This window comes from Schistocerca nitens, unplaced genomic scaffold (assembly GCF_023898315.1).
Source record: "Schistocerca nitens isolate TAMUIC-IGC-003100 unplaced genomic scaffold, iqSchNite1.1 HiC_scaffold_376, whole genome shotgun sequence".
Lineage (NCBI taxonomy): Eukaryota > Metazoa > Arthropoda > Insecta > Orthoptera > Acrididae > Schistocerca > Schistocerca nitens.
In genome coordinates this window covers 5,888,258-5,904,368 of record NW_026045910.1, presented here as the reverse complement: position 1 = coordinate 5,904,368, position 16,111 = coordinate 5,888,258, and positions in this window count along the sequence as shown.

Sequence of the window (16,111 nt, the reverse complement as noted above, 5' to 3'; positions counted from 1 at the left end):
TCAGAGCTGCGTTCAGAAACAATTTCTGAATGAGACGAAACACTGCACTTCCCACCGTTGACAAAAATAAATGTAGTCTCACAGTACTTGGTTCTTGTTGTTCATTAAACTGACAATAAGGCGGTATGGCACTTGGAGCCATAATAGGTGCCTGCTCCACTGTATTGGTGGCTTGAGCATTGAGTAGCTGCTGTACCGTGTATAGCAGTGATGCAATTTGTCGCGTTTGGAACTGAAACACCTATGTTAGCTGTGTTGCATCTATCGCTTGCAGCTGAGGCGCCTGAGCAGGGGGTGGGAGAGATGGGTTGCTCATATTCGGAGAAACAAATGCAATAAACAGAGAAGGCAAGCAATAAAAATAAGTTCAAAAGCAAAGAAAATTTCCGCAATGCCCACCTGAAAACACTGATTGGCAAAAGCACTATAAGAGATACTATTAAATCAAGTAAACAGACCTCTGCAAAGAAAAGACAAAGTAGAATTAAGGACGCAGAAAAACACAAAGGAAAATCTGTGGCTGTCAGGCACTGGGTTCTTCTTAATACTCATCGCCAATGTTGAATCCTGCCTAGTTGTCAAAGATGGGGTGTCTAGCAATTTGCTAGACAACAATTCAAGCAAATCGTATTAATGAGTGTTATTACTAAACGTACATGACAATACTTAACTTTGTGTTAAACAGATGTGCCAAACCAAGGGGCTACAGGCAAAATAAACAATGTTCTTCAGTATAGACAATCCCTAAGTCGCTGGTCTTGAAGTGCCTAATCTTGATGCTGCTGTAGAACTGGGCTGCAACCAGTCGGCGTGGGGCTTATGTCCTCATCACACAGAGGCCGCTGCCGTCGCGTTGTCGTCCTGGAGAGGGGTCGGACAGTGTGCAATTGGATGACGGCTCCTTCACAGCCCTCCCTGCTCTCTCATTTCCGACTAGCGTGCTGGCGCTTGAGTTTACGCTATAACTTGTTATTTCTGCAAAACTAAAATATTATACAAGATGTCATAAAGTTTTGTTTGATACTGACTGATTTTCCTTCTGAAAGTGAAGTAAAAATTATACTTAATTCATTTTAAATTTTCAGATAAATCCCAGTATTCAGCAATGTAATATATGTCAGACCAATTCCCACACTTTCTACCCCTCTGCAGGTGTGCCCCAGGGCTCTGTCCTCTCCCCTCTCCTCTACCTCCTGTACACGGCAGATATGCCCCAACCCCCCCCCCCCCTCCAGTACGCCTCTTGCAATATGCCGATGATACCGCATTCCTCGCCCTCGCTCCTACCCTCCAACGATCCCAACGCCTTCTCCAGAATCACCTTGACCTTTTTGCTGCATGGTGTAACCAGAGGCTTCTGAAAATCAATCGTTCCAAGACCCAGGCAATCATCTTAGGTCGTACCACTCGCTCCTTCCGGCTCCTGGATTTCTCCCTTACTGTCTGCGCCCGTACTGTCCGAATCACCCCCACCCTCACCTACGTTGGCCTCACCATTGACTGTCACCTCACCTGGATCCCTCATCTCCGCTCCATCCAATTCAAAGCCCACACCCGCCTCCTACTCCTCAAACTCCTCTCTGGCCGGACATGGGGGTTGCACCCCTCTTCCATCCTCCACACCTACAAATCCTTAATCCGTCCCATCCTCTGTTATGCCAGTCCTGCCTGGATATCTGCCCCCCCCCAAATTCTATTAGTTCCTCCAGATCCTTGAGCGTCATGACTCCGCCTCGCCTTCCGTATATGCCTCCCATCCCCCTCATTCCTTTGCCCCATCTGCTCCTATTCCTCGAACATATCTGCATCTTCTACACCTCCCGCCGCCTTGATCCCCCTCACCCCCTGGTTGCCCCTCTCCTCTCCCATCCCCGCCCCCTACCATGTCTTCACTGTTGTGTCCCCCCTACCCTCTATCTCTACACCGTTCATCTCCTTTCCCAAGGTGGCTTCCATCAACTCCCCCTCCTGGATTATACCCTCTCTCCCTCCATTTATCCCTCCTATCAACTCTGATCCTCACTCCCCCTCCTTTCCTCTGTCCTTTTCCCGGGCTCCCTCTCCCCCCTTCCATCCTCTTTTTTCCCACCTCCCCTCTCTCTGCCCCCTTCTCTCCCCCAAGTCCTTTTGCATTTCCCTCCTCTGCCTTTTCTCATTTCCTCTCGTGTCTGCCCTGCCCCTCTCCCCCTTTATGAGTCCTCTCCCTCCTTGGTTCCCCACCCCCCTTTTCGTTTTTTCCTCTCCTCCCTCCTTGGTTTTCCCCCTCGTCCAGGTCCCCCCCCCCCATCTGCCCTTGGCTCGGGAGTGTCATCTTTGTGCCGCCATTTTCGTGCAGTGTTTTACAGTGAGTGTTTTACAGTGTGTGTTCCATGTTGTGTGTCTTTTGGGAAGTGTTGCGAACGGCCATCATACTGTCGCTGGGTGTGATTTTTTATCTCTTGCGAACAGAAACCAGACTGTCGCCATGTTTTTTTTTTAATTGTGTGTCTACTATGTTACTTGTTTGATTCCTGTGTATTTTCTTAACATTGCCAACCCCTTTGCTTTCTGTTTTAACTTTCCGCATTTTTCCGTCATTTTACACTTTAAGTCACCGTTTTATCGCCTGTTTTTCTTGTTTCTTTTCTTCTTCCGATTTTAAAAAAGTCTGTAGGCTGTAGAGCAGCGTACTAAGCTGCTGCCAGCCCGCCCCCTTCGCGGGGAATTGAAAATCAATAAAGGAAAAAAAAAGTATGTCAGAAAAAGGAGATATTCGCCCTACAGATGTCTGTTCCCACTCCCTGTCTGTCTCTCAGGCGGATGCTCCTTTGAAAGCTCTGTAAAACGAAGTTCCTACGTCAGTGTTAAGTGGCAACAGTGTGCTTGTTTCATACAGCTGCCGCCTGCGCAACCGTCTCGTGTTCAACAATGGAGTTCATGCTGCTACCTCGCTACGTCATTGTATGGCCTCACAGGTAAGCGAACTGTTTGACTGAAAGCTTCTGATTTATACCGATTTCTCCCAATTGATGACAAGAGAAACGCGAAGGTAGACGAAGCAATCTGAAAAGAAATGGATAGGGATACGTAATTTATTTGCCATTCTGGACAGTACTTTATGCTTTCAATTTTCAGTTGGAACTAACCGCTACTCGAATAGAAAGCAGAGAAGAATAAGCCTCCTATGGCTAATTAACAATATTACGTGATTAGTTAGTAGATTTGACCATACAGGGTGATCATTAATAAAACTTACAAGCTGATGCATCGTTGCCGCTGTAGGTGGCGCTGATGAATGACGGTTCCTCTGACCACGTGCCTTGTGTGTTGCAGGCTTTGTCCTTGACGCACCCTACTGTAAGCAGCAGAATGGTCTGGTATTCATGTCAGGAATAGGCTGAGATGGTGTTTGTGCACAGCCAAGTAGATGGAAACAGTCGAGAAGCAGCACAGCTAAAACAAAACAAGTACCCTCACAGACACCAACCACATCCCAAATTCCTGTAGATCTTCGGGCCTCAGCTCCTTCACTAACAGGGACTATATCTCCGTGTCTTCCACCCCTTCTTACCTGCCTGGATCCTACTCCTGCCGTTATGTCGGCGTTCTGCCCTTCTTCTAACGACTAAGTAGGAGACTGTCACAGAAAATGCTGGACAGATAACTGCTGCCTCCGTATCTAAAATACTGTGAAATTTAAATGTAGATAATCGTTTACTTGTACCAGAATGATACAAAAACGAACGCTTTAGTTCGTAATTATGCATAATCATAAAGTAATTTTACTCTAATTGGAGAAGATAACAATAACTGCTTAATAAATACAAACCTAAACCTCTTAGAAGTTTCAATGTGAGTAAATGATAGCTTTACAAAAATATTAACTTTCATATTCAACGACGTAAACAAGCATGCAGTTCCGAACATGTACCAATGGGGCTTCTGCGCAGACTCAAAACGATATGTGTATCGTGTAATAAGAGCTAACGAAAAAGTTTGCAGTTTCAAACTTGTACGCTTGGGGTGCTGATGCAGTCTTATGTCCGTTAGGTGTGTCGTTCAGTACCGGCTTTAATTTGTTGTGTGACACACGTAATATGTTTCCTTTTTATAAAATTATAAAAGTTGCTAAATCCGCCTAGAAAAGAATTGCAGGAAGATAGTTCCTTACGTGTGTGTCTCGGTGTGTGTGTGTGTGTGTGTGTGTGTGTGTGTGTGCACGCGCGCGCGTGTATGTTGTGTGTCTGTATGTATGTGTGTGTGTGTGTGTGTGTGTGTGTGTGTGTGTGTGTCTGTGTGTGGAGGGGGCGGTGCCTTTGGCGGTTCTGACAGGGACGCAGGATCACCTCGGCACGTCTTTGGCTGGAATGATTTCAATAAACAGGCAACGGCCAATATCCTTCTCTGTATTCCAATCCGAGATCGATCTGTAACACCCACGTTGGAAACGGGACATAATGCCTTCTGCATTAAAAGCGTAAAAAGAATTATTTTTAGACACTTAGTGTAGCATGGGTTACAGGTTGAGATAGGAAGAAATCGCTTTGAGAGAATGGCGCTAGGACAGGAGAAGGGCTGTCGCAAAGGGACAAAGCGCGGGCGAGCTCCACAGTAAACCAGAAATCAGATATTTCCGTGCCGCACCGCTGGGGTCACGGCCGAGTGCTTTGAGTGCAGATTGCGAAGGAAAAGCAGGAGGAAGGACAGAGGAGATATCCCACAAACAAAGCGAGCTCGATGTGACATCAAACGCCAAAGAGCAGGTGGGGCTGAGAGCCGGGCACATCGCAGACAACGCCACCGGCAGAAGCAGAGGTTGTGAGCAGGGCTAAAGGCTCACACTAGACGTCACGGAACGGCAAGGAACGTCAAAATATTGCAAAGCGCATTTCAAATGGCGGCGTTCACATGGACTAGCAACACAACTAAACGGACAGGGTGGAAAAGGAACGTCAACATCAAAAATTCTCGGGAAGACAGTTTTGACGTTAACGATGATGGGGATAAAGCGGCGTTAGCGTTGTCAGGTTATATCGGAAGTTAACTTATTCCCGCTGCGCTCATTCACATTATAGTTACGGATTTTGCATCTTTGTGTCTCTGTAATCCATATTTTATTTTTTGCTTTGTTGTTGTGACACACTGCGAAGGTTCCACGGGGGTTCGGATAGTTTTTATTTGCGTGCTTTCCACAAAAAGAGGCGAAACAACGATTTAGGTTTTATAATACTTGGGTAAAGAAGGAGTCAACGCTGCGATAAAATGAGAACATAGATGGATGAAACGGCTGCATTAACAAACTTTTTAAGAATGAAAGAGTCAGACTCTATTGAAGGAGAAATGAAATGAAATGATCGTATGCCTTATTGGCCGGGCTGTGTAGTGCAAGTCTCTTTATTCGACGCAGCTTCAGCGAGTTACATACGACGATGATGAAGACCAGAACCAGTCCCAGGGTAGATAAAAATCTCCAATCTGGTCGGCAATCGAACCCGGGACCCCCCGATCTATTTTTTTTTTTAAGGTTTCCTGGACGGACGGACATGAAATCATATGACGAAAAATTTTTCCTGAGTTTTTGCAAGTTGCGTAACCGAATCGTAGATGCAACTGAGTCAATTTTAGCTTGCAAGGCGTCGTGATTTTCATGAACAATAGTTTGCAGTTCTTTTATGGCTGCTTCGTGATTCTGTAATGCATTTTCATGACGCGAAAAATAGGTTGAAAATGCTCACAAATTTGTGTTTTTACGTCATTACAGACTTTTTGACATTTCGATTCGATTTTAAGTAACTCAGCAGTTAAACCTTCACGTGTTTGTTCAAGCGTGGTGTCTAACTTTTGAAGCTGTTGCTGCGTTTGTCTCTGATTTTGTTCCATCGTGTCTAACTTTCGAAGATTTTGTTCCATTGTGTCTAACTTTTGAAGATTTTGTTCCATTGTGTCTAACTTTTGCTGTATTTGTCTGATTTTGTTCCATTGTGTCTAACTTTTGAAGCTTGTGTCACATTTGTTGCATTAATTGTAATAACAATGCACTGGTGTCTGAAACATGTTCCTCAATGTTATTGGGCAGTGCATTTGAACCGGCAATATTCGCATTTTGAAAAGCAGGAAATGTGTCTTGACTTATTTGAGAAAACGGTGAGGACGCAAAACCTGAATCTACAGTATTTGCAAGATCGTGATCTGTCATTTCGGATTCCTGAGGCGAGCTGTTGCCGATCGAACGATCGATAATGCTTCCCTGTTCACTAATTGTTTCACTGACTACACCATTATTTGCCGCCCGCTCCATTTCCCTATGCACAATTACCAAGTTACTACTTTGAATGTCTGTTAATTCATTACACGGTTGTGCTGATAAGCTACGCTCGTCGTCACAATCATTTCTCAATTTGCTTTGGAGCCTAGTGTTACGTTTTTCACACTCCATAATTATCACGTATCTCACACGATAACAAGAAAAGCACAATTTGAAGAGCAAAAATAAGAAAACACATTAACATAGCACTGAAAATAATATTTAGTTAATTGCAAACGCATTTACGGACGAAATACTTGGTGCAAATCTACATGCATGCCACAACTGTTTTACTGTACAACAATGAAAAACTACAACTACAAAAGAAATTCTCTCTATAATTACGCGCTAGCAATAAACAATAGCTACAATAATTACACAAACTACAAGAAAAAATCAGAAGATTCCAGTGAGGTATCCTCGGCTACGGGGTCGACATATGAAACGTCCCCTTAGAAAAATTATAAATGACTGTGCTTAAACTGACACACAATATTTTTAGCGCAACGCAATCTGACTTTCAAAAATCCCTGCAATAGAATGGCCCTGACTAACAATAACCTATACCTTTCATGAATCACCTACCTCACAAAATTCTTCGTTACTCAAACTACTGCAATACAGCGGGCGCCAATACTGCCAGCTGAATAAAAGATTCTAACTACTGACGGCACTAACTACTGATAGGCATAGTTAGCAAATGAAAGATTTTGATAGAGAACAAACAATGTATTTACCTTAATAGTGTTCAAAAATCGTAATATATATATCAGTTCATGACATCCAGTCTTACAAATTTACTGTCTCTGATGGACACACGTCCAGATCATCCGCTCTCAAAACTCCGCCATCTCTCTCCCCACATCCACCACTGCTGGCGGCTCACCTCCAACTGCGCAACGCTACGCGCTGTTAACAGCCAACAGCCAACTACAACAGAAAATTCCAACAATGCAAACCAGCCACAGACTGCACACAACACAGTCAGTGATTTTCATATAGAGCGCTACATGGCGTTAAAGATACATTAAAATAGTAATATTGTTTACTTGCAGACAGAACACAACACTCCAAAATCAAATTCGTTCACCGATAACTCGCTAGGAACAGAAGCAGTGCCCCGAAACGCACTGCTGTTTTATTCACAATCGCGTGAGTGGTCTTGTTCTCCTGCAGTGGTTCCCCTGTCTGTACGCTCATATTCAAGTAAAAAAATGTAGATATTTTGCAATTTCAGCCCATAACTTTGTTTTCGCATTTTGATACTACAAGGGGCGATGCTGAAGTTTCCGTTCGAAGGCCATACTGACCAGACTCGCTATTCAAATCAAGCCCAATCGCCGTGAGAATCGACGCAGTCATCCCACCATTGCACTAGGCTGAAGATACCCCTTTGGTAGAATACCATGTGATGAAGTCCTTGACTGCCTGCTGTACCCCTTCGTCCGACAGGAATCGTCGGCCGTTCAAGGTCTTTTGTGAGAGACTGAAGGCGTGACAATAGTACGAGGAGAGATCAGGAAGAGGATTGGTGCGAGAGTGACTCCTTCTTGAGTTGGCGCAACTTCTGCGTTCGACATTTCTGATATGTGGGCGTCCGCCTTGTGTTGTATAACGACCAGTACCGAACTTGGCGTATCATTCCACAACGATCGTTTTCGACAGACGTACTGCAGCATACACATTCTTCATTCTCCGATGGGTGTCTACCTGTCTTTTTTTATTCGGCAGTTAAAGTATAACTTCGCGTTTGTCCTGTTTGGAAGCATTTGGTGATAACGTCAGTTTCCGCATTTACGCAAGCGCGCTGGAAAGACACGGATGCCACACTAATCCCTTGCTTACATGTCGGTGCTTATATACCCGTCTTGGAGTCGCGCTGCCTTACATGTACGTTACAGTAACACCCTTAAACGGAAACTTTCTGATCGCCCCTTATATGTTTCGTGCTACTGTAAAATGGGTGGTACCACTTTCAACACTCGGTACTTGCTTAAGCCAAGTGGCGTTGTGTTGACGTTTTGTACAGCGTGAATACACATCATTTGAAGGTAATGTTATTTCTTTCCGATGAGGCGTGTGAAGCAGACCGAAAACAGTGAGACATATACAGGGTGGTCCATTGATCGTGGCCCGGCCAAATATCTCAAGAAATAAGCGTCAAACGAAAAAACTACAAAAAACGAAACTTGTCTAGCTTGAAGGGGGAAACCAGATGGCGCTATGGTTGGCCCGCTAGATGGCGCTGCCATAGATCAAACGGACATCAACTGCGTTTTTTAAATAGGAACCCCCATTTTTATTACATATTCGTGTAGTACGTAAAGAAATATGAATGTTTTAGTTGGACCACTTTTTTCGCTTTGTGATAGATGGCGCTGTAATAGTCACAAACATATGGCTCACAATTTTAGACGAACAGTTGGTAAGAAGAAGGTCTTTAAATTAAAATACAGAACGTAGATACGTTTGAGCATTTTATTTCGGTTGTTCCAATGTGATACACTTACCTTTGTGAACTTATCATTTCTGAGAACGCTTGCTGTTAGAGCGTGATTACCAGTAAATACCACATTAATGCAATAAATGCTCACAATGATGTCCGTCATCCTCAATACATTTGGAAATACATGTAACAACATTCCCCTCAACAGCGAGTAGTTCGCCTTCCATAATGTTCGCACATGCATTGACAATGCGCTGACGCATGTTGTCAGGCGTTGTCGGTGGATCATGATAGAAAATATCCTTCAACTTTCACCACAGAAAGAAATCCGGGGACGTCAGATCCGATAAACGTGCGGGCCATGGTATGGTGCTTCGACGACCAATCCACCTGTCATGAAATATGTTTTTCAATATGTGGCGCACATCCAATATGTTGGAAGTACATCGCCATTCTGTCATGCAGTGAAACATCTTGTAGTAACATCTGTAGAACATTACGTACGAAATCAGCATACATTGCACCATTTAGATTGCCATCGATAAAATGGGGGTCAATTATCCTTCCTCTCATAATGCCGCACCATACATTAATCCGCCAAGGTCGCTGATGTTCCACTTGTCGTAGCCATCGTGGATTTTCCGTTGCCCAATAGTGCATTTTATGCCGGTTTACGTTACCGCTTGAAACCTTCCCGTCTCCTCTACATCTCTTTTGTCAATGATAACCTTGCTTCTACAATAAGCTATGAAACCTTTCCTTAGGATTTCTATCTCTTGCTTAATAATAACAAATGAAATCTTCCCTTTGAAATTTATTCTCTTTCTCAATCTTCGCATACAAATTTAATTGCTGCTTATTAAAAGTGACTTTCTGATTATTTCGACAAAACATAGAATGTGTCGTCGTCGTGGCCCTCAGTCGTTATCTGCAATAACCCAAAACTGTTCCTTACCTTTTTTATTGTTACTGAATCGCCATCTGACTGCTACATCGAACTGCGACATGAATATACTTACTCTGGTTTACTATACTCTATTAACTGCTGGTGGGCTGTCATAAAAAGTGGCTGTATTTATTACCAAAGCTGACGTTGTGCTTTAATAGCAAAGCTGACGTTATTCTTTAATTAATGTCACTGAAGTTACGTAATGCATAGTTACACTTTTTCCTGACAACAATAAAATTTTTGCAAAGTTTTACGTTGATGGTTTTTGGGAGCCATATGTTTGTGACTATTATAGCGCCATCTATCACAAAGCGAAAAAAGTGGTCCAACTAAAACATTCATATTTCTTTACGTACTACAGGAATATGTAATAAACATGGGGGTTCCTATTTAAAAAACACAGTTGATATCCGTTTGTACAGCGTGAATACCCATCATTTGAAGGTAATGCAACATTGCGGGCAAAAATTAATTATATTCTGAGACCGCTTTAAATATTTACTGTTGGTAATGAAATTTTACAAACGTTCAAATGGGACTTACTTTTTATAATAATTTTACAACTAGCATTGCGCAAACATACCTTCAGTAGTCTTGAGTATCGCAAAGAAAATGATTCAATAATATTAGTTCCTCTTATGATAATAGTTAGTTGATGTCTCTGTACATCCGTTTATAATCTCTTGTAAATCATAGCTGGTGGCTGGCAGGCACACTGCTCCGCTCAACCTCTCGCTTCAGACCTGCTACCAACTCGCTTCACATCTCGCCTACTACTCACTTCCTACGAACGCTAAAGTGCGGTCTCTCCTGCCAACAATGCTTTCTGGTGCAGACAGTCCCAGCTACCAGTACAAAATGTATCAATGCGCGGTCTTTCCCGCTCTTTTCTTAAAATGTATCCATACGCGGTCTCTCCCGGCCTTTTTAAAATCATATCAATTTGCGGTCTCTCTTGCCAACAATACTTTGGTGCAGACATTCCCTGCTACCATAATTATTTCCAACATAACAAATATTAATTACTCCTACTTAATCCTATTAATAAAATATAAACATTTTCATAAATTGTGGTTTGACAATAGACAATAGAAATATACACGTCTTACAAGCTGTTGGTGACTGACGCTTCGTCGCTAAATAGAACGCGTGCAAAAAATCTGTCATCGTCCCGTAATTTCTATTGTGCCCAGTAAGAGAACTGTACACGACGTTCAAAGTCGTCGCCATGCAATTCCTGGTGCATAGAAATATGGTACAGGTGCAATCGATGTTGATGTAGCATTCCCAACACCGATTTTTTTGAGATTCCCGATTCTCGCTCAATTTGTCTGCTACTGATGGGCGGATTAGCCACGACAGCAGCTACAACAGCTACTTGGCCATCATCATTTGTTGCAGATCGTGGTTGACGTTTCACATGTGGCTGAACACTTCCTGTTTCCTTAAATAACGTAACTATCCGGCGAACGGTCCGGACACTTGGATGATGTCGTCCAGGATACCGAGCAGCATACATAGCATACGCCCGTTGGGCATTTTGATTACAATAGCCATATGTCAACACGATATCGACCTTTTCGGGCAACTGGTAAACGGTCCATTTTAACATGTGTAATATATGACGAAGCAAATACCGTCCGCACTGGCGGAATGTTACGTGATACTACGTACTTATATGTTTGTGACTATTACAGCGCCATCTATCACAAAGCGAAAATGTGGTCCAACTAACACATTCATATTTCTTTACGTACTACACGAATATGTAATAAAAATGGGGGTTCCTATTTAAAAAACGCAGTTGGTATTCGTTTGACCTATGGCAGCGCCATCTAGCGGGCCAACCATAGCGCCATCTGGTTTCGCCCTTCAAGCTAGACGAGTTTCGTTCTTTCTAGTTTTTTCGTTTGATGCTTATTTCGTGAGATATTTGGCCCTGTCACTATCAATGGACCACCCTGTAGTGTGACTAGAAGGTATGTTTCTTCTGCTGGGAGGAACAGGGCCGGATCGAGAGTATTTTTTAACAGAAGCGACTGACCATTTTGACGCCCATTTCCCCCTCCCCCCCCCCTCTACTTATTCCTTCGTATACTTACATTCGTGCTCGTTTTTGCTACAGAGTGTAGTACGCACAGTACATAAATCTTGCACTTGGGCGCCGCTCTCAGTTATGCGTCACAAGGGGCCGCTATTAAATGCGATACGTCCTGTATAGAAATCTTAAGGTTGTGGCGCCTTGACATCTGGGCCTTAAAGCTGCCCTGGAGAGAATTAGGTCTGTGTGAAGAGTTGGCTTAGTTAAATAATATCGAAAGGTATCAATGATTATGAAATTTAGCATGATGCAGCATGGTATGCAGCATGGTTGTAGGTATTGAGTAGTTCTTGAATTTAACTACAGCGAAGACACCCGCCACTCACCCCGTCACGTTCTCTCTGATCGATGGAGGCGAGGTGGTAGTTAATGTACTAATATCCAGTTCTTAAGTAAGACACAAAAGCGAGGGCCTATTTTAAATATCTGAAGGCCTGCGGAACAAGGTAAGGAACGTTCATTAGATATTTTTGTCTACGACAATATACAAAACACGTAACTAACGAACCGGTGTAAACGAAGGAACGTACTTGAAAATAAAAATAAGAGAACTGGAAAATTCTTTCACAACAACAAAAAAATTAATGAGGAGCACAGTAACTCCTAGCTATTGTACCCGCTTGGCAGTAGTGGGAGACACTCTCTGTGATTTGGTATACGGGCTCCAACAGAAATCGGTTCTATTCATAACGCAGTAGTATGTGTAAGAGTTGTAAAGAAACTGGTTTTCTACTTCTAAAAAAAAAAACCTTGTAAATAAGAAAACATGACCTATACAACGAATCTGATTAACCCTGTCAGTCATGGACGGAAAAAAATGGCATAGTCTTTGTCAGAACGTGCAGATTCTTATGTGAGGCCAATAAGACGTCAATTTTAATCTAAATATGGTATGCCAATGTTTACATAATAAAAAAAATAAATTAGGTAATTCAGTACAATTATTATATAGATGCGATAAATCACTTTAACGGGGGCCAAATGAACAATTAAAGTCAATATAATTCCAGTAAACCTGCAAAAGTAAAAACAAATTATTGTAGGCGCCTACATAGACATCGCGCATCTGCTAGATGCCCACGAAATACGTAATTTTGTTTTGAAGCTGACAGCCAATGAGGAAACTGGTGCAGTTTTCAAGCACTAATGGCGGACAGCATCAGCTGATAATATACATAATTTTATGGTAGCTAATTTTACTACACAAAAAAATAAAATATGTACTCCCTCCAAAAGAAGATAGAAACAAACATTAAAATAAAATTATAATGAGCAGCAAAATGTGTACGAAGAATTTTGAAAGAAAATTGCTAAGTGAACTTCAATTTGGCGGGTTTTCAATACTGTCAACAAGACGAAATAATGGAAAGAATATTTATTGGAACTAAACAAATATATTGTGACAGTATTTTTCAAAATAGTTAATTTAACTGCAATTGTCTTTAATTTTGAAATGAGAGAGAGCGTAATAATTTTCTTTTAATGTCTTAACTGTTGCTGCAGGCAGTGCGATGACGTCAGCGGTGGTCCGCGCGGACGATGTTTGAAGTAAATCCTGGTTCGTGGCGTGAAGATAATGGTAGATCCTCCTGTTTCATTAATATTCCAGTTACGGCGGTGGTCCACGTCTCCGTTATAGCCGAATCAGCTGGCAACACTGGCGCGATAATAATAGTTCCAGTGTGTGCGTTGTCGTTACGCGCGCGGCGTTTTATTATTAAAAAAACTTCATCACGCTATGCGGGTAGGTCGGAATAATGCAATGTCTTTAGTATTTACGATATATATCCGGTTAATGCCAATACTTCGCACAGGAAAATAGTCACATCTGTTTATCACTTTAACAGTCCGTTAAACATCAGTTCAATTTATGTCGTCGTCTTTAAGACAGTTTGGACGATATAATAAATGTTTCTTGATCAAATTACAGCACTGTTCTTTTACTTAACATTTTGGTTTGTTCCACTTTCGCGCAGTTCTAACAGTTAGTGTCTCCACACGACAATGATGTCTGATTCATGGCCAATTGCCACAAGTTCACACAGTTTGTGAAATCGTCACCGCAAACACTCGATATAGATTTCAGGTTTTACTGTTCACTTGATAGTGCACGATCTCCTATTAACACAGCGGACGCACTGTAATTAATTGTTTTTCTCTGCCTCGTGATGACTGGGTGTTGTGCGATGTCCTTAGGTTAGTTCGGTTTAAGTAGTTCTAAGTTCTAGGGGATTGATGACCATAGATGTTAAGTACCATAGTGCTCAGAGCCATTAATTAATTGTTCCTCCACGTATCACCGTCTTTCACGCCGAACTTTGCCACCTTTTTCCACCGGCGAACCGGCCACGTACCACAACTCGCACGCTCTCTATCGATAGTCGTTCGCTCTCTCTCTGACACAGTACTTTTCCTAGCCTAACCAAAGATTTACAAAGCGTATAGAACCAAAACATTCATATTCGTACAATATAAAATATAAAACAGTAGCAAAATGAATGAAGAAACAATGTGACGTATTAACAAACAAACAATAGTTGAAATAAATGATACATACGGACTATGACAAGGTAATGCACAAAAGAAAAAAAAATTACTCTACTTTCGGGGAAAGCAATGTCTTTACAGAGTGTATAAACAGATATTGAAGACAGATCTTCGCAACGAATTTGTTAAATGTGACACAGAATTATGTGCAATTCAGGACGTTCCAGCGTGGATGAGAAATGATCAGAAGCTGAAAAACATCCGCTCCGATTTCCTTAGTGCTGCATGAACCACCAGGCGTTTATTCCCAGAGGAAGAAACGTTCCGGACGTCCTTCAGCGCTTAAAAGGCTGGACTATCCTGACATCATTCTACTTGGTAGTAACATGTACAGGGTATTAACTTTAAGTTTGATTAGTTGAATCGACAGAAGTCTGTAGAGATCGGAAGGCTTCAACCTGTAGTTACTTGTTTTTGGCTCCAGTCAACGTTACCTAGCTGACAGAGGAGCGCTTATTTCCCGAACAGTAAAATCTTTCCAGGCAAAGAAATTCGCTGTTGTTTCGAGGCAAAGAGCTAGTCTAAAACCGGCAGAAACTCAAGTTTCACCTGGCGATAAGTTTTCCACCCACAGATACTCATTAAGAAGAATCATTTAGAAACATTTTGTGCTGAGGTAGAGTTACTGACATACAATGCTGTTCTGAGCATAAACAGGATGTCCCAAAATAATGTATACACTCTTTGAAACTGAATATCTCTTTAATAAAGGAAATAGAAATACAGTACAATGTTTGTGGTGTATCTTAAGGTCCAACTAAAGGTGGCAAAGTTTCAAAATGGTCTGCTCCTGCCCCAATGCACCGTCGACAACGACTTACAACAGAGTGAAAATGCCAACTATATTGTTCCTAACGGAACAGCATCAAAGGCTTGCTCAATTTGTTCTTTAAGATTATCCAGTGTTTGTGGTCTTTATTTGTAAACGGTGTTCTTGAGGGTACCTTACAGATAAAAGTCTAGAGGAGTTAGATCAGGAGATCGAGCTGAATATTCCACACTCCCTCTTAGTGCTATCCCTCTGGCAGGGAATTTACGATTGAGAAATGTCCTCACATCAGTGTGAATGTGAGGTGGAGCCCCACCCTATTAAAAGTAATAAATCTTAATTTTCAAAAAAGTCGTTGACTAGGAGTTATCATATGCAACATTTTTAAGTAAGAGCCACCTGTGACAGTGTTTTCAAAGAAGTTCAAAAATGTGTTCAAATGTGTGTGAAATCTTATGGGACTTAACTGCTAAGGTCATCAGTCCCTAAGCTTACACACTACTTAACCTAAATTATCCTAAGGACAAACATAACCTCCCATGCCCGAGGGACGACTCGAACCTCCGCCGGGGCCAGCCTCACAGTCCATGACTGCAGCGCCTGAGACCGCTCGGCTAATCCTGCGCGGCTTCAAAGAAGTACTGCGCGATTAACCCTCTAGGGGACAGACCACACCAGATTGATACTCCTCACGGATTAACATGCCTTTCCTCACTTGCGTTTGGATTCTCACTGGCCCACTACTCGCAACTATGGCGGTTAATTGTGCCATTAGGTTCAGAGGTCGCTTCATCCGACTAAAGAAGTAGATCTTGGAAACGTTGATCTCCTTCACATCTATTAATGAAGCACTCACAAAAGGCGCTTCGCCTATCGGGATCATCCTCGTTAAAAGAAAAGTCTTGGAATGTAAGCCTTAAATTTCTGAGCCCGCAAAATTCCATGAACACTGCTTTAGCAGATTCCAGTCTCCTGACAGCATTGCCTCACTGATTTCTTCGGGAATTGTGTGTACG